This window comes from Dipteris shenzhenensis, chromosome 10, assembly GCF_047967505.1.
Source record: "Dipteris shenzhenensis isolate YYH24624 ecotype China chromosome 10, Dip_SZ_1.0, whole genome shotgun sequence".
In the NCBI taxonomy this organism is placed as follows: Eukaryota; Viridiplantae; Streptophyta; class Polypodiopsida; order Gleicheniales; family Dipteridaceae; genus Dipteris; species Dipteris shenzhenensis.
The window spans coordinates 31,594,301-31,613,850 of NC_141605.1; the positions used below are offsets into that span (position 1 = coordinate 31,594,301).

Sequence of the window (19,550 nt, forward strand, 5' to 3'; positions counted from 1 at the left end):
GTACTAGTGAGCACTTTGTATCTCAACTTGTTCTTGAAATGAATAATTTGCAGCAAAATCTATGGCAGAGACAATAGTGTCATGGGGAAAACTGGCAAGGCACGTCCTGAACTGCTTATCCTACTAGCTGGCCATGAAATTGTGAAGCACATATTTTGGAATGGATTGAACCATCTGACCTATAAGCTCCCTTGGCTAAGTGCTCTTATATGATAGTAGACATCTCTTTTTATCAGATCCTTCAACATTGATACTTTTAAATCTCATCCATTTTAGAGCAACATGGTTGTTTTCCCTCATTTCATTTGAACAGACATGAAATGTCTTCTTCTTCAGCTTTAGACTGCAATGTTTGCATGTGCCACGAATGCATTCAATGCCACTCACGGACAAACCATTGGCTCTCATAGAGATCTTAGGCTACAAAACATGCTCTCCCTTGCAACACATGATGAGGATCCAGGTGGCCTACAAACTGCGCATTCATCGGGGAGGCATGGGCATCGATCCTCATGGAGCAATAATCCAACACAACCAGATCTCAAAGCATTCATAGCTTGCCGGTCTAGGTCAAAGTCTATGTGTGTTTTACAACAAACATTCATGTCTTTGAGTTTCCTGACGTACGATGGCTTACGATGCTCAAATCTCCTCTACTCAATTAAAATGTCCAGATTCTGATCCATAAACTTGAGATACAACTCCATCTTCTGACCCAACATGGGGGAACAATAGAAAAGTGAGCCCTCTTTTGGCACTATTCAAACAAGACAAAACATAGTCTAATTAAAGTATATAATAAAGAAAAATAATTTTCAACCGCCGCACTAGTTTAGGACAGTCATAATTTCAACTATCGGGCTAGTTTAGGACAGTCACAATTTCAATCACTAGGTTGATTTAGGACATGTTTATGCTAGTCAACCATCGGGCTGGTTTAGGATACATTTAGAACAGTCATAATTTCAACCATCGGGATGGTTTAGGACATTGTCACAATTTCAACCACCGGGCTGATTTAGCGTGACGATCTCAACTTCACATATTAGACAATAACAAGTATATTGCTTTTCATTTCTGAATTTCACAATTAGAAAATAAAAAATATATTTCTTTTCATTTTTTGAATTTCTCAATTTCAATCAAGATTTATGTCAATAATTGCTTGTTTGTCGTGAACCATTGTCTTGAACCAGCATCGGGCTAGTTTAGGACAATCACATTAAGTCCAAGCCATCCCGGTCTAGAAATAGTGGTATATGACCCGAATAGCAAGAAATTAAATTTAACGAATTTAAGTACTAAGAAACACAATAATTTCAACCACCGAGCTGTTCAATAACTAATGTCTATTCAACCACGTTGGTTCAGGACAATCACATAACTAGTGATTCAATTGAAGCAGCTATGGTTGCATGATGTTCCAACCACCAGGCTAGTTTAGTCAAATAACAATATATTATGAAATATATTACTTTTATTTTTTGCTCAACTATGCCACCAGACTAGACAACAGCTAATGTATGTTCAACTACGCTGATTAAAGACAATCACATAACTGGCGATTGAGCTGAACCAGCCTACGGTTGCATGATGTTCCAACCATCAGGCTAGTTTAGGACAATAACATTTAGTCCAAGCCTAGTTTAAGAAATGAAACAAGCAAACTATCCCAAAGCTCAATCATAAACAGCCACCGGGTTGGTTTAGGCACCACTGACCTGCGTTGTATCTACCACGTGTATGATGTGCTCCTCAAACACCTTGCGTCCCATCCGCTTTTTACAAATGTCATTTCTATTTGGAGAAAGTGCCAAAATGTCGTCGATGTAGCAATGACTTCCACACTTAGACTCTCTCTCCTTTTCTTGCGTTTTGTTGAAGCCCACAGAGTTCTCGGATTAGGATGATCGTGCATTGCCTCTACTCTGCATTCAATCGCTAGAGCCATGTTGTTCCTTCTGATTGACAACATCTTTGACATTGTGCGCCTCAGCCATTTCTCCTTTGCTTCAGGGAACACCAACATAGCTAATGTCGCCCTCTTTACAGCTAGTTGACCTAAGTTGTGCACCCCTTTCACTTTCTGTAGGCCATTTCTTAGGTTAGAGAGCATCGCCTCTTGGGCGTGCATCTCCCGAGATGTTGGTACGGTTGTTACTCTACGAATTTAGGACGCAGGCTAAAGCTTGTGAAGACTGGAGATTGGTAATCACCTAAATGGCCTGATGTTGCTACCTCGAATGCTTCCAACAATCGTGACACCACAGCTCGTGTTCTTCACTCTGATGCCAATGATCGAATGCGTGCATCTACAACTTCTTCTTGATGCTGCTCTGCAAGGAGTCTTCTTTCTTCTCATTGTTTCTCTCTTTGCAGATGTTGCAAAAGTGTCTTTTATTGCCGTTTCGATATCGTGCCAGCACTTTTTTCGACCCGCAATCTACTCCTTGTACCTTGACTCGGCTTTTCAACCTTCCTGTCTCGCAGTCTCTGTCTACTTCTCTTGCAAGCCATGGCGAGTTGCATGTTGCCATTGACACCATGGCCACCACGATCAATCCAAAATAGACCCAGAGAACCTAGCTGGTGAGGCAAGCAAAGAATAGAAAATAACTTATCCAAAAGAAGACAATCGCAAACCAAAGCCTGTGCAAGGTCACGTCAAGGTGCGTGTGAGTTGCAGGGTGTTTGCAGGGCGGGGACAGGTTGCAGGTACTCAATCTGCCAAGTACAATATGGCCTAAAATGCTTCAAAACACAAATAGCCCAAAGGAAACGCTATCGGGTTTAATGTTGTGTATTATGAAATGCAATGACCTTTGATATGCTTATGAGCCATATAGCAAGCAAGTGCATGGAAAAAGAAACAATTCAAAATTGTAAATAGTTTTATTAAAAGATCTTTGCACATGCACAAATTGCACTTTTTCAACTTCTTTCGTTTTAGGGTGAATCTAGATACTAATACCAACAACATCAATGTTTCAAGACCATCATACAATAGTCCCACTAGTTTGGATTTCAAATTTTCAATCCGTTTTGATTTTCAACAAATCAAAAAAAAATTATGGAGCGTGCCCTCAAATGGGCATGCATCACTTTAGCATAACATTGGACACTCATTAACCCATGCCTAATGTTCTCATTTAGGTGTGTCCTTGGATTGAGGAGAAGCTCACGTAGTGTGCTTTTGAATGATTACTTTGTTGCATGTATGTATAGAACAAAATTTTGATGTTTTTGAATAAATTGCTATATCATATAGTCTTCAAGATGCATACTTCACATGCAACACAACACTTGTAATGCTTTGACGGTCTCATTCCAAATCCTTATTCCATAATCTTTTGCTCTCATGTTCAAGTTTGGAATGTGTACAACTTGAAGGCAAAGTTTGTCGAATTCCTTTAAGTAATGCAATAAGTTATGGATCATGCAAGATACCTTTATACAAAAAACTCCTTAAACCTCACAAAAAATGGCTACACCCAAGCAAACAATGACCCATGTGGCAAGCTCTTGTTCTCTAAGTTGCCACGTGTCCCCTCTTTTTTTCCCTCCTGTCCGTGGTTAATAGGTTAAAGATGGGGTATCCAATCTTTTACCATCCCATCGACTAGTAACAGATATTGCAACCTATAGACAAGTCTCATAAGATATGGCTATTGCAATAGTGTTTTTGTCAACAACATGCATACTTGGTATATTCTCCCACTTAATATTTTGTCTACTATGCATGACAAATAATATGGCTCAACAATGAACTAAGTTGACAAGGTGCTCCTTCAATTGCAATGTATATCTAATTCCTTAAAAGGGTTGAGTTTACAATTCTAAGAGCATCACAACCCCATCACTATCCATTATAGATCATTACTATTTGATGGGAAAATGACTACCTCAAACAGATCTTTAGCCATTCTAATTTCTCCTTCTATCTTAAAGAGAAGTTCTACATTTGTTCTTGTTAGATGCAGCAAAATTTTAGAAACATGCTTCAATTCAAATTGTTTGTTCTTGAAGGTACGATAGACCTTATTCTAAGGTACGATAAAAGTACTGGCTGTATGCCCTAGGATATAGGACCAAAAAAGGTTGGGAACCTAGGAGATCAGCCATTGCATTACGATCCCTTGTCACATAAGCAATTTCTGATGATATTTACTCGAGTGATGCTAACTCTAATCGCTTACTTAAGTTTCGCAATCAAGGCCCTCCACTTAGGTATGTTGTTTGTGCGAAGAAAACCAATAATGGCTCCCACTATGATATTCCCTATAGTAGTATGAAGATCGACCCTTCATTCTATGAAGTTGTTGATGCTCTTAGCAAGTTACCTCTAGCCTCTACTATAGTGCTTTCTACTCTCTCTGTTGATATCCCAGATTCTTTCAAAGGCAAATACATCCAAGATTGAAATACTTTGGCACAGCAGCATAAGTTCGTCTCAAATGTTGACCTTCTTCTTCAAAACAAAAGATTTTCTCATTTCATTCTTACACAAATGACCTTCTATATTACCAAGCTCGCATTTCTGTGCCATGACATCTTTTGTTAAAAGAGCACCATATAGTTCCCTATGCCGCACACCCCGGCATCAACAAAACTTACACGTTACTCCGTGCAACTTACTACTAACCTCCTATGAAAAGTGATGTCATTAAGATGGTTACATCATGCTTATCTTGTCAACAAATGATACGACTTCCACCATGACTTCTTCAGTCGCTTCCTCTTCCAACTTAAAATGGGAAAGTATCTCATTACAACCTTTCCACATTCCTCTAACGATAAAATAAGATTAGGGTAATTGTGGATCAGTTGTCTAAAATGGCACATTTCTTTCCTTGCAAGAAATGTGTTCAAGCTACAGAAATCCCACAGTTATTCATTCAACCGACTCCATGGTTTGCCAAAGAAGATCATCTCAGACAGAGATCCCCAGTTCACCAATCACTTTGGATTTCTCTCTTCAAGTCTTTGGGCGCAGCATTACTATTTAGTTCAGCTTATCACCAAGAATCAGATGGAAAAACTGAGAGAGCCAACTGAGGTTTCACTTTATACATCAATAGTTTCTGGTCATCACAGAATATAGTCTTTAGTGTTACAGCTTTTGTGCCAAATATATGATCAATAGATAAACATTTTTGCTAGGAGTGTAATGTGACTTAATAGTTAGCAGCTTCTGTGGAGGGCAAAGGTTCACACAGCCACAACTGCACATGGAATAAACCTCACCTCAGGACTTGTGAGAGGGAAAGTATATCTACACTAGAAAGAAATTGAACCCAACATCATCATTGTAGTAAAGTAATCATACATCACCAAGCATATACATGCTCTACTGGCTCATCAAAGCTAACTTGACACTCTTGGGTCCATACAAATGTTGAGCATTAATTAGGTTTATTAGGGATGCATTAGTGTTCCAAAGCCAGGTATTGCTACTTAATAGAAGCTTACTATCCCCATTAATCCTCTCAATTTGTTTAATGATCTAGAAACTACAAAGAACACTCTCCTTCATCGGTTATTTCCTCAAAATCTATTCTTCCTAACAACTTTCCTTAATACTGCACCAAGTGCTCCTGTCAGTAATTCGCATCTGTACTACCAGACCCTACCAATCCTATCTAGGCCTGTTCTACAGATCTAGTCCTACCAAGCCCTACGATTTCTTTAGTACCTATGACACCTACGACAACTATAACACTGGCCCCGTTCAGCCAGACCCATCAGACCCTACAATTTTCATGGACCTAGTGCTCTGGACCCTACTCATCCATTCAGGACCTGCACTATTAGATCCTATCATGAAATCTAGGCATGCCCATTCTAGTCAGGCGTTATCTGATCAGTTTTAGTTCTAACTGGCCTTGTCCAAGGTCTTGAAAGGACCATAAGAATACAATGCATACCAATATTTGCCTTGCCAATCAAAAAGCTTGCTAGTCACAATCTTACAGCGTTCCAACAAAGCATCTCTTGCCATTCTTCATGTACTGGCCCACCCCTAGCTAGCTATTTGTATTCAAAAAGCTAGGTGGTCTTCAATTCAGCCTAAACTAGATTCTTCACACACCAAAGTCAATTGTTTGCCATCAAAACTTTGTCTATGCAAATAAACTAGCACGTTCATTTCATTCTATAGCAAGCAAAGCTAGTGTGTTCACATAGGACATAGGCCAACAAATGAGCTAACCCAACTCTAAAATAAATCAAAATCAGCCAAAATATGCACCTATGCTTACCTCTACCTGGCCACCAAAGTATCCGAATCCACAATCTAGCAGGTTTACAACTAGTTTACTAAAATAGACCTAAAATGGAAAAGCAAGCATAACTCCACAAATACCCTCAGATGCATCCAAACTGAAATTTCTTACTTGTTTATATGTGGACCTATACAGCTGATTGCTTATAGTTTCTCCTTCTACTCTCTTCATTGGAAGCACATCCCCACGACCGGTTTGGCCTTTCTTTTGCTAACAACCCCGTCATTAAATTACATTAAGAGATCTATCACGTATTGATGAGATTCAAGAACTGTCTCACAGTTGCTTTCCACCACCTACAAGCACTTCACTCCCGCACTTCCCCTCCTTCACTCTTCCACCACTGCACATGCCGCCCTTTCACTCATTCCCTCCAAGCATAATAAGACTTGCACATTTTCTAAAGGCAAAATCTACGTGCACGTAAATTTTCTAAAGGCAAAATCTACCTGCACAAGCTGATTAGGCTTGAAATTCTAAAAATTTTATTTTTTGCACATCAAAACTTATCGGCCTTTCTGTATCCTATATGGTTTCTTAAGTCATATAAATGTGGTAACCATATGAACCTCAAGGTTCGTGGGTTACATATGAGTCGGAGTCACACATACAAGCAGATTGACTCGGACATGGCAAAGGATTGATTGCCATGAGTCAATTTGTAAGATGTTGATTTTGTGAGTACAGATTGATTTCTTGTCTGGATTGAAATTTTCCACAATTGGCTTTGTAAGACGTTGACATGAAACTTACAGGCCTTACTGTTGGCTTTTGCAAAATGTTGACTCTTTAAGCACAGGCTAGTATTAATAGTATTGTAGAGCCCGATTAGGCTCCAACCAGAGTTTATCACGTTCCACTAACTTAAACCTGACTCCTGAATCTGTCCCCTGCTTTCCAACAACCAGCCATAGGCTGCTTTAAATCTGTTGTCTGCACCTTAGATCTGCCACTGATTCCTCTGGGTATACCACGAATTATGTAGATCCATTCATGGATATCCAGTAGCAAAAACTCCTGAAGTCCACTCAAGCTTCTAGTATCCAATTTGTATCCCTACCAAGATTCTGCTTGAAGTCTAAGCTTCTCCTTGCAGTAATTAAGTTTTTGTTCATCAGTCTTATACATCAAAACCACTCTGCTACCAGTATTAGTCCCTTATACCAGGGTCTAGCTGATAACCAGCACCAAGAACAAAACCAACAAAGAGATCACACCCACCAGGTGTCAACGTCAGACTCACATCCAGCCCATCCAAGCCCACCCCTGAGCTAGCAGATCAGGGCCACTCTTGGCTGACAATGCCCTGGCATCCCACCAAGACACAGCAGGTGTATCTATATCCACAATCCTTGGGGCTACGAAGTACTGTCGAGGCTCAATGATCATTACTCCAGCTGACTGCCTTCTCCTGCCTCATCCCTACGCTATATTTAGGCAGGTTAACCCTCCCTTCCTGTGTGTCTATTTAATACCTAACCATTTCACAGTCTCCCCTAACCCTAGTACCAACCCTGGTTCGCTAGGGATAAAACTCAAAAATTCCCTCCCAAACCAAACCACAAAGAGAGACTAGAAATATGCGCACATAATGCTTCAGTGACACGAGGAAACCAAAAATGATAGGACATCCAATGCCATGAGAGGGCCGACTCAACATCACAAGGAGCGGCAGTATCAAGCCTTGAGCTAAAAGATTCGAGCGGAATGTCGATGAACTTGTGCTTAATAGTTGAGATCTTCATACTAACAAGACGAAACCATAAAAATATAATGAGCAGGATATAAACCTTAAAATGGGTAAAAAGATTGAACGCCAAGCGAACAAAGAGCTCAAAAATTGGAGTATTGAATGGTGAGGCTAATGACATACTAGAGACATCTGGCAGTATCCACCACTCTGGTAATTAGATTTCATTGCTATCAAGTGCCTTCAAATGTCTAAACTCCCTGTTAGTTCCCTACACCGTTAAAACATTATTCAATGCCTTACTCACAATGCGACCATATCTTGATGGTCCGATCATGGGCAGCAGTTGCAATGTGCTGGCCGTCTGGGCTCACATCAACGCCTGCCACCGTCCCTTGATGTCCTCTCAAGACCTTGAGAGGTTTAAAGTCCCGCCCTGACCACACCTTTGCGGTATTGTCGTGGGAGGCCGTCAGAAGAAAGTGGCCTTGTTGAGGTTCATACTTAACTCGGGAAATCAACGAAAAGTGGGCAGGTATTGTGTAAAGCAGCTTACGTTGCCTCAAGTCCCAAATGTTGCACGTCTGGTCTTCACTACCTGTGGCCAGGTGGTAACCATTCGGAGAAAAATCGATCCCTAAGACAGGCTTATATACCTAGATGAATCCAGGAACATTCCCAAACACATCCTCTAAAAACACAACATAGTGCAGTTTCAATCTCATGATAGTCACTCACAAGGTTGAAAACCATAAACTCCATCATGCATAGCAGGGACTAGCTACTATGACATCCCCACTGACGTCATCAGCTCCCAACAGTGGTTGTAGACCATAGTATAAAAATATGCTGCTCTCACACATACAAATCCACACACCCACACATACTTGAGCATCAATTTATACAAAGTCTTCGTACTGAGTTTCTGTCGGCACTCCGGAGGTGAAGGGCAGACTCAGCCATGATGAAGGCTAGCACTAAAGGAGAAGGCTAATCAAAAGGTAGTCCAAAATCTCTTGATTCAAGCTACAACTGCTTGTGAAGTCTAAACATTTTCATTTTAGTCTCTCCCCAACGAGCATCTAAATCTAAATCTAGCTGATAGGGCAACGCACCATTTAAGATAGAAAGAATTATCACAATACTGATCCCTAAGACAAGCTTTTCGTGTCCTTCCAGAACATCCAAGCTTTTCCTTGTTCGCAGATCCCACACACGAGATAATGCATCCAAACCACACGATGCTGCTAGCGAGCCATCACACTGAAAGGCTATACCATAAATGCCGCAGCTATGGCCCTCCCGTAGCAGTAATTCTGCACCACTCTCAACATCCCATAATCTCCACGTCTTATCAAGACTGGCAGTTGCAAGATAAGTCCCTGAAGGATGGAAGGCCAGCCTAGCCACGCAGCCCAAATGACCTGCAAAAGTCATTGTAAGAGTCAAGCCTTCCACGTCCCATAATCTTGCAGTTCCATCAGCAGAGGAGGTTGCAATGCGTCTATCATCCGGTGCAAAGACCACATCCGTAAGCCTAATTTCACTGTGACCCGTGAGGATGCCAAACCTCTTCACATCCGGAATGCTGCTCCAAAACGTTGTGACTCCAGACAAGCCAATTGTTGCTAGCAAATTGGTTGAATTAAGCCGTGAGAATGCACATCCGGTAAGTGGGCGCACATCGCCAATCTCGCTGGTACAAAGACGAGGGTGAGTCGCACAATAATTCAATGCACGATCTGAATGTGCGTCCTCATCCCTCTTTCTTTGGTAGAAGCAAAGCGTGACTTAGAACGAGGAAGTGAGAATCTGAGGATATCTCGGCGAGCTCTCAACAAATTTGCGGAACCCTCTGTATAAAACGGCACCTCAATCTCTGAAACGTTCTCCTCGCTCTGCTCCGAATTCATGTACTAAGAGCAATCTACTTCCACAATCACCACCAGAGATTCTTGGGTATCACATTTGAAAAGTTCGGATTTAAAAGCCACACAAGGCAGCTTTTGGGTTCAAACTTCACATAGCTTTTGTATACATATTTGTTGCTTTGTTAGGCTCTTTACACACGGTCTATTTCACAAAGAGAGAGAGAGTATTTGAAAATTTCAAAATTTTCACACAAGGCAAGGCTTTCGCAAACAAATTTGATGCTTGTCCTCGGAGAAATAGTAAACTAAGTGAATGGTTCCTTCCTCCACTTGATGTCATATAAAATGGTAGATGTCAATGTTCTTTGACCTCTCATGATATTTTTGATTCTTTGCCATGGAAGTGGCACTTTGGTTATCAAAAAACATCATGGTACCACCATCTTGGGCTGCATCAAGATCCTCCAAGAGCATTTGAAGCCATATTGCTTCACATGCATATTGATATTGCCATGTTTGCTTGCTTCTTGCTAGAACAAGACCAAAAAAGAGCATTCAACATGAATGTGTATCCTAAAATAGATATGCATTTGGGGCCTCCTCCTCAATTTGCATCACACAACCCCTCTGACAAGATGTGGTTCTATATATGGCCTCTCTCATCCTACGATCGCTTAGCTAGCTGGTCCTGGTGTGAAGGAAATACATTTTCCTTAGTTTAGGATTAACTTATCTGTCAAACCCTATAAGAAAATAACTTAGGAGAAAGAGACAATTTCTTCATGGATCAAGCTCGCAATGTAGATGAGAGATTATCACTTTTGGAGAGTGCTTTTCACCTTCATCTTGAATGAATCTGCAGAGTTGGCTGTAGTTTGACCTTCAGAATCATTCTGTTGTGAAGTCTTCTGCTTCTCCATTATATGCCCCACTTGGCCTCTTGTGCATCTTCCAAATGACATGCATAGAGATTATTGTGAGGCTGGAAATTAGGCATAAAACTGCAAACACAATAATTGATGATAACAAGCATTGCAAGAGGAGGCATGATGCAAAAAGGCATGGGGAAAATAGACATCTAGAAACATGGCTCCTCCTCTCATAATGCCTATTATTATGGATTACTATGCTTTGTAGTAGTATATCTAGTTTTCTATTGTTAAATAACCTTTGTGTACGTTGTTCGAAACATGCAAGAAACATTATGGAATAAGAAAAAGGGTGGTATATTTGTGGAGAGGGAAAATACTTCACATGATGATAATTCTGAAGGTCAAGCTACGGTTGAATCTATATATTCATTCAAACCAAAGGTGAAAAGCACGTTCCACCAAAAGAGAGAATCTCTCAAACGCATTGTTATCTCAATCCTGGTTTAGAAATATATTTTCCTTGGTTTTAAGAACCAACACGGTGGTTGCACAAGGATATACATGTGTGGCATGCTAGTGGACATATGTGGCATGTCTATAGGGCCCATGCCCCTAAAGGGTACCCCTCAAGGCCCATATTAACATGAAATGGGACCCTTTGATGCGAAATATATGAACAAAAAAACATTATCATTATGGGACTCCAACGCAGGTCTCAGGTGACCCAACTAATTAAGGTAAATATGTTTTCTTTGGTTTAATTAGGAGTAGACACCTAAAATAAGTCCAAGAACCACCAAGCCAGCATCAGCGTGGTGGTTGCAAATCTAGATTAACGCAAAAAGGCTATGCGTAGATGACAGGACACATTGTGGACAATTTTGATGCACAAATATGCAGTATAGACACAACACGAAGGAAAATTTTTAACTTTGTGCAACCATCACACTAAAATAGAACCTACGCAGTGGGTTGCAAGGAAATACATCTTCCTTGGTTTCATTAAAATAGAACTAGCACAATGATTGCACAAGGAGATACGTTTAGGATTAACTTTTAACCACTCGCTTTAAGCTCAATGCAAAATATATGATCAATTGTGGGACTCCAATGTGGGTCTCATGTGACCTAGCCAATTAAAATAAATAGATTCTCTTTGGTTTAATTAGGAGTAGCTACAGGCACCTCCAAAACCTAGCGTGGTGGTCGCACCAAGCCAATGTCAACGTAGTGGTCACGAATCTAGATCAACGCAGGAGAGTTGCACATAGATGATAGGTGGCGAGTTGACACGTGTCGAGCTCTATGATCCTCGAAACAGCAAGTTTTGACAAATTGTGTATCATTATTCTGCCAGTAAGGCAATCATTACACCAAGAAAAGATCCAACGAGAGCGCGAGCCTGCCCACCCACCAGCGTGTCGTGTTGCATCCCCAAAACTGTCCCTAAAATAGTTCTGCGATTGGCTACACCCAATCATGCATTGACTCAATGTGTTTTCTTTCTTGATAATTTAGACAATAGTTATATACATGAGTATTAGAACCATTCCATGGAATATATATTTTGTACCTCTTTATGCACACAAGGATGCAAAAAATGGCATTTTCTTTATTTCATTAGCTTCACAAAGGCTAAAAAATATAATCAAGATGCAAGCTTCCAAAAATTAGTCAATGCACTTGCAATTTTTCAATAATTTCCTCTTGTATCAAGAGATACAACTAAGAGTCTATCATGTTGTTAAAGGCACTGTATTAAAATCACTTGCAAAACCAAAGGAGAAGTCACCATGCATGTAGCAATTTACATTGCCCCTAGGCTGATATGATAAAGGTTGTCATATTTTTTATCTACACATGACACATGCATGATGCCATGAACCCATGTGCCACACCATCAATCTTTTTACGTAATCAAGCATAATTATTCATTTACAATTTAAATTTTAGATCTGTTTCCATTCCTTTCAAGTGCAAATGAAGGTGTACATGGTGAGTAGCTCAAAAAAAAAAGGAAGAAAAGTTGAGTTACAGTGGAGATCAATTGACAAGCACAAAATTATACTACAATCATCTTGATATGTCTCGTTCCTATCAAGACAATATCTGGGACAATGTTATTATAGAAGAACGTAGGAGATGAGTTTCTAAAGGGCATAAAGACCCTTTAAAACTACCAAATGTGGCACAAGGAACAAATATTGTCTTAGGTGGAAGAATGAATAGAGAATATTTTTATGAAAAGGCCATAACAAATTACCCAAAAAAAGTTGCTTCCTCTAATGCAATGGTTGGGGACATTGACAACCATTCAGTGGCACATTGAGTTACGAAAAATGTTGCTAGAGTGCAAAGACAAGAGAAGGAATCCTATCAAAAGAGATTTGTTTACAAGAGTTTGACATCATTTTTGTACAATAGGCAATATATAGAACAAAGATGAATAGCAAGGTAAGGTGCAATGGTTCGTTCAAGATATAGGCAATAAACTAAAAAAATCATTTTAAGTTCTAGGGTGGATGAATGCAAGGATTGTGCAAGTGCTTGTTTCAACAAGAGCAGGAACACCCTTGTAGGGGTGAAAGAAGGAGAAATTTGATTCTATGTACATAATGTATGCCATTCTTGGACTCCTATGAAGACAAAAATTGGAGGTCAAAGACTTGCTCCTGGTGAATGGAACACGCATTGATGCCTTCAGCTGAGATCAGAAGCTTGGGGAAAGGTGCGAATGTGAAAGTTCAGATCACTGGTGATGTTGTTAGGGGTACTATATTAAGCACAATAGAAGTACATGGACTGACAAAAGTAGGATTTGTGTTGAATAGTGTTGGCCTTGTGAAGCACATGAAGAAATGAGAAATAGAATGGTAAATGTGTGACCTTCACAGTCTTTACAAAAAGCTCAATTTTGAGGGACAAGAGTCACAATGTGGCGATAAGACACCTTCCATCTTGCTCTTGTGAGGGCTTTACCACTAGAAAGGCAAGAAAGCAGAATATATGCCTTGTAAGCATCTATATTATATATGGATCCATGAGATGCAAGATAATTTGGAAGAGAATCTCTCTATCCATAAGACAAGTGTTACAGTACATGAGTTGTGAACATTTATGGCAAATGTTTGATATGAGTATGCAATCTTTAGGAATGGCCCCTTCAAGCATGTTCTTGTCTTTGTAATGGCTACAACTTGTTTAATGCTACATGTTTATGGATATGGAATGGATATGCTATGTGTATATGGTAGGCATACAAAACCATATTATTGGCTACTAGTGGATAGCTTTAGGGGATATTCCTATGCAATGGAGTTTAGTTTTCATTACAATAGAATGTAGACATATTGTCTACATTCTATTGTCTACAATTGTTTTTCCTACCCCATACACATAGAATGTAGACAACTTAGAACCATAAGGATGCAGGACTACAAAAATGGAGAAAAGGAGAAATCCAGGGGTCGTGACTTGACGGCGGGAGCTAAGCAAAGAAGGGAAAGGAAGCGAAGATAAGCGCGGAGGTCAATGGGCTGAGCTGGGACTGTGAGAGAGACTAGGATGAGGCAGGCCTGTGAGAGAGGGTGGGTTGAGATAGGGCTAAGAGCTAAGGCAGAGAGAGAGAGAGAGAGAGAGAGAGAGAGAGAGAGAGAGGGGGGTGCAAAGAGAGAGAGGTGCACAACCATAAGATGGCTAACTAAACACTAAATTGCAAATGAAGAGAAATGAGAATATATAAATGAGCCATTGGAGCTAGAGCTAGGATTGCCAAGGGATCCTTTTGTGACCCTCTTGGACTACTGAAGGGGATTTTATCTCTTGCTTTAACAACAAGTTACACCACATAGAAGGTGAGAGCAACAGTGAAAAATAAGCAATGTCAACCAAAAACAAGCATAACATACAAGATAGAGCATAATGTACAAGATAGAGCAATCATAGCAAATATTACACGCAATATTTACGTGTATTGGGGCAAACTAGAATAACTTCCACATGGTCATGGAATAATGTCAAGGCAAGCAATATAGCAAGAACTTAGTTGTATAAGCAAGCCAACATCACTATAGAGAAGTACACTGATAGCATAAAAAATGAATAGGACTAAATAACTACCTATACGTAGTAGGTTTTCCTAACCAAAATGAACTAAATTAGTATAGCAAGAATATAAGATCACAACTAGGAAAAGGACACATTAGTAGGGTGCAACAAAGCAATATTCATACAAACCTACATTTGGTAGCAATGAAGAAACAAATAGAGCAAACCTTTGAGAATTGTACATAATAATTTTAACAATCCCTGTTTTGGCACTAACTCGACATATTGAAAAGATAGCAAAGTTTGCAAAGGTCTCACGAGCAAGTCTTGAAATATTAGAGTTCCTCAAATATATATTTAAGCAAAAGGTTATAATTGGTTGAGATTTCTTGTTGTTAGTCTATATTTCATAATATTGTCGTACAAAGTTGGCAATACATGTGCATTGCCTAATTTTAAAAAGCAAAATACAAAAAATAGTCATAGATAGACATGCTTATAATGCAAAACGCTTAACAAATCAACACACATCACACATATATCACGGTCATGAATCCATGTGCCACATCATCGATCTTTTCACACAATCGAGCTTAACTTCTGATCTAAAACTCAAAATTGAGATCCATTTTCATTCCTTTCAAACGCAAATGAAGGTGTACTTGGTGAGTAGCTCAGAGACCACATTGAAAAAAAGTAAGGTCTTTTATGAAGTTACAAAGGAGATAAACTAAAAACCACTTGAATGTGTAGAGTTAGTTGGAAATTGTTGAATGCTTATAAAATAAAAAAGCAATTTAATGAGAACATTAACTTACTGAATGGAACATCTAACCTTCATGCGACATCCAAAATCAGCTGATAACTATTAAATTAACAAAAGTTTGAATGCAATTATTGACTATCATGTGCATCCAACATTTTTCTAGTGGATGGGAATTGTTATTAGTTGGGAGAAAAAGAGACATAATAAATCGAGAAACACATCCAACTTGGCAAAATACTATAGTTATTGGCTTTAGATATGTATTAAGCATGGAGCCAAGATCTTTGGCATTTCCACTTGATATAAAACATCTCAAAAGTATTTTTCATGTTCTTCAATTACTCCTTAGATTTTACAAGGGATGTCCTTGGAGGTTGTATACATTTCCATGAATTGGTAAAGCCCATTTAGAGATGCACTAAAGTTCTCTGAGCATAAATCTCATTTTTTCAAGTTCAAAACCAGTGTTGTGTACCATGTTTGAGCTTGCTTTTTTAATTCATCTACATACACTGTACATTTGTAATTCTATTGTAGTTGTATTAAGGTTTCAATCAATGGCTCCCTCCTATTCTAATACTACTAGATTATATATCTAGATGAATCCAAGAATATGCCCAAACTCATCCTCTAAAAATGCAACACATAGTCCAATTTCAATCTCACGATAGTCACTCATAAGATTGGAAAACCATAAACTCCGTCACGCATATCAAGGACTAGCTACTATGACATCCCCCCACTGACGTCATCAGCACCCAACAATGAGTGTAGACCGTAGTATAAGCATATGCTCTCACACATACAAATCGACACAACCACACATACTTGAGCATCCATTTATACAAAGGTCTTCGTATTGAGTTTCTATCAACACTTCGGGGGTGAAGGATAAAACCCAGCCGTCAAAGGCTAGCACGAAAGGAGAAGGCTAATAAAAAGGTAGTCCACATTCTCTTCATTCAAGTTACAATTTCTTGTGAAGCATATATGTTTTCATTTTAGTCTCTCCTAAACAAGCATCCAAGCAAAAAAATACTTGGACAATCCAGCTGATAGAGCAACACACCACTTAAGATAGAAAGAATTTATCGCAATATCAACAGGCCTCAACATGGACAAAAACTTCAATGTAAGTGGTGTTGTGATGTAATTGCAACACTGCCAAAAGCATGAGTTTCTATATGTATGTTGTACTCTCAAAAAAATATGGACAATACTTGTTTGTGCAAAATGCCTTGCACCTTTACTTGCATCATGATACATAGGGGGAAATGTTTGTTGCTGGGTGCTTTTCCCCCCCTTCAAAAGAACATTGCAACTTCACTTGTGCTGTGAAACAATACCATCGGGATGAATTTTCCCAAGCAAACAAAGTATCAAGGAGATTGCAAAGGTGACTCCACCAAGTCATTTATACTCTTCTTCAATTGGCTAGGATCTACTATAGTTTTGAGATGGCATCCTATACTAGAATTCCATCTAGGATGCATGGTGCTCTTCCATCAAGGATACATTAGCAATTGTCAAAATTGGTTCATTAGTTATTACAAATACACTTGGGACCAAAGACAACACTTGCCTTGCTTATGTGTCTATTACATACAAGCCATTCATTTCTAGTAATCACTATTGTCCTTAGTGATTATTCTACAAGCCATTCATTTCTAGTAATCACTATTGCCCTTAGTGATTATTCTACATATTCTCCTCAATTCCAATGAGGCATTCCACAAAGACCAAATGTAGTTCACACTTTGAATGTACTTGTGGCGCCATTATGCTCATTGTCTACGTGAAAAGAAAACTAAGATGTGAAGCACTGCTCTCACTTCCTTGTTGCACAAAGGGAGGTTCTCCTGCTGCACATTAACATATGAACAGTCCTGTCATCACTGTCACCTCTCGGTCTCTGTTTGGCAAGAATCAGGGCAGCATTTTGTGATCCGTCTTCGTCGGTACCTCTTATACGATACCTTTTCACGATGTCTTTGTCGGATGGAGGTATACATTTTGTCACATGAATCTGATTTCGCCGATTCTGGAATTTTACTGTTGAAACTATATCCATTCTCAACGTCAGCAATCGCCGATTCTGGTCTTTTACAAGTAAAAGTATATCCACTTTCAAAATGCCATGACTTTTCCGTCGCACATAATTGCAGCATTGGAACTCACACACACTCCTGTTGCCTGAACCATCCAAAAGGATAGGAAACGCAGTTTCCCAATGTTTCTAACCTGAACCTGCTGATACTCCGAGGGCTTATATAGATGGCTGGCATGCTCAACAGGAGGCTCAGGCGCTGAAGCAGAACCTCCACATGCTCAGGTAGGGAAGGATCATAATTTGCAAAATAATGCAGAAGCAGGAGGGGCAGGGAACTGCTCAGAAGACAAAACAAAAGACAGGAACAATGCACACGTACTCTGTAACACTGACAATCAAGCCTTGACAAAAGATTTAATCTATAAAGATAGACCAGGGGGACTTCCAACTGCAGGTGCTCTTCCATCACACACTCCGGTGGAAGATGAAGCCAGACCTGAAACTGCTGATATTACTCTGAGGGCTCATACTCAAGCAGAACTTCCACATGCTCAGGTAGGAGAGGATCATAATTTGCAAAATAATGCAGAAGCAGGAGGAGCAGGGAACAGCTCAGAAGCCGCAGCAAAAGACAGGACCAATGCACAAGTAAAAGATTTAATCTATGAAGACAGACCAAGGGGACTTCCAACTGCAGGTGCTCAGGTAGGAGAGGATCATAATTTGCAAAATAATGCAGAAGCAGGAGGAGCAGGGAACAGCTCAGAAGCCACAGCAAAAGACAGGACCAATGCACAAGTAAAAGATTTAATCTATGAAGACAGACCAAGGGGACTTCCACCTGCAGGTGCTCGTCCATCACATTGTCCCGTAGGAGAGACTGATATTGTGCCATTGGATGTGCAACAAGCCAGCCCCGAAACTGCTGATACACTGAGAGCTCATATAGATGGCTGGCATGCTCAAAGGCCCTCTTGGTAAAGCCAATTGTGGCTAACAGTCCATGGAGTCTAGTCATGAAATTACAAAATTAACATATTGAATCATGGTGATCAATCCTTTGCCATGTAAAAGTCAATCTGCTTGGCATATGTGCATGTCAATGTGCGTCCATAAGAATTTATGAATGTCGAACCTAGACAGTACACCATCAAAACCCACAAAGAGCCAGGTCTGTTGCTTATAGATTTGCAATCCCTTGAGTGTGGAATCCCATTTATCGATTTCTCTAGGGCATGGAGGCCCTCTTACCAAACAGAAATGACCTTCATTGTTTTCCCCGATCTTCCAAGGTTCAAAGGATAAGGCATTGGCCTTTGCAATCATTGCTAAACCACAAAAATAGTTCCCTGCTTTAAACATAAGCCACCCTTGTAAAGCTTCCTGATGAATCAATTGTGGTTCATGATCTACAGTAATCTCTGTCCATTTTTTTGTCAAGACATCAAAGGCAGCAATCACAATTTTGTCCCTCTGTGGGCCTATTTCGTCCCAAAACACATGTGAGCCTATCAGGCTAGAGGACAATTCAATGAGCTTATATGTGTAGGGAGGAACCTTCAACCAAGAGCACATATCACTGTCCCAAACAGCCCCTTGACTAACACCAACACCATTTGTTTCCAGTGGAAACAAACTAATTCTGAATGTCGTATTGCAAGCATCAATAGTGTCCATAGACAGACCAACCAGCTTGCCTTTCAAAAGCCAACGTTCTTTATCCATAGGGAGTGTAAATGGCAAATTTGGCACTTGTACCTTCCAGCTTTGCTCTGTCAGAACATCCCAAACGAGTAACAGTGTCTCATTAGTTGGGACTTGAAATGCCCAAGATCTTGACAAGCCAATCACCTTCTTTCCTTTCTGAATGAGTGGCATTCGTGTCCCAACATCATGCTTGCACAAACATAACAATGTGTCGTGTGCCTCAACCAGCTGAAGTGGACCTGCACAACTTGGAAGTGGGACCAATG

General features: G+C 39.9%; 1 pseudogene; it reads right to left on the minus strand.

The window, feature by feature from the left end:
* Nucleotides 1-8,188: 8,188 nt before the first annotated feature.
* LOC147897698 (uncharacterized) lies at nt 8,189-9,959 on the minus strand (annotated as a pseudogene).
* Between the last annotated feature and the right edge of the window lie 9,591 nt (nt 9,960-19,550).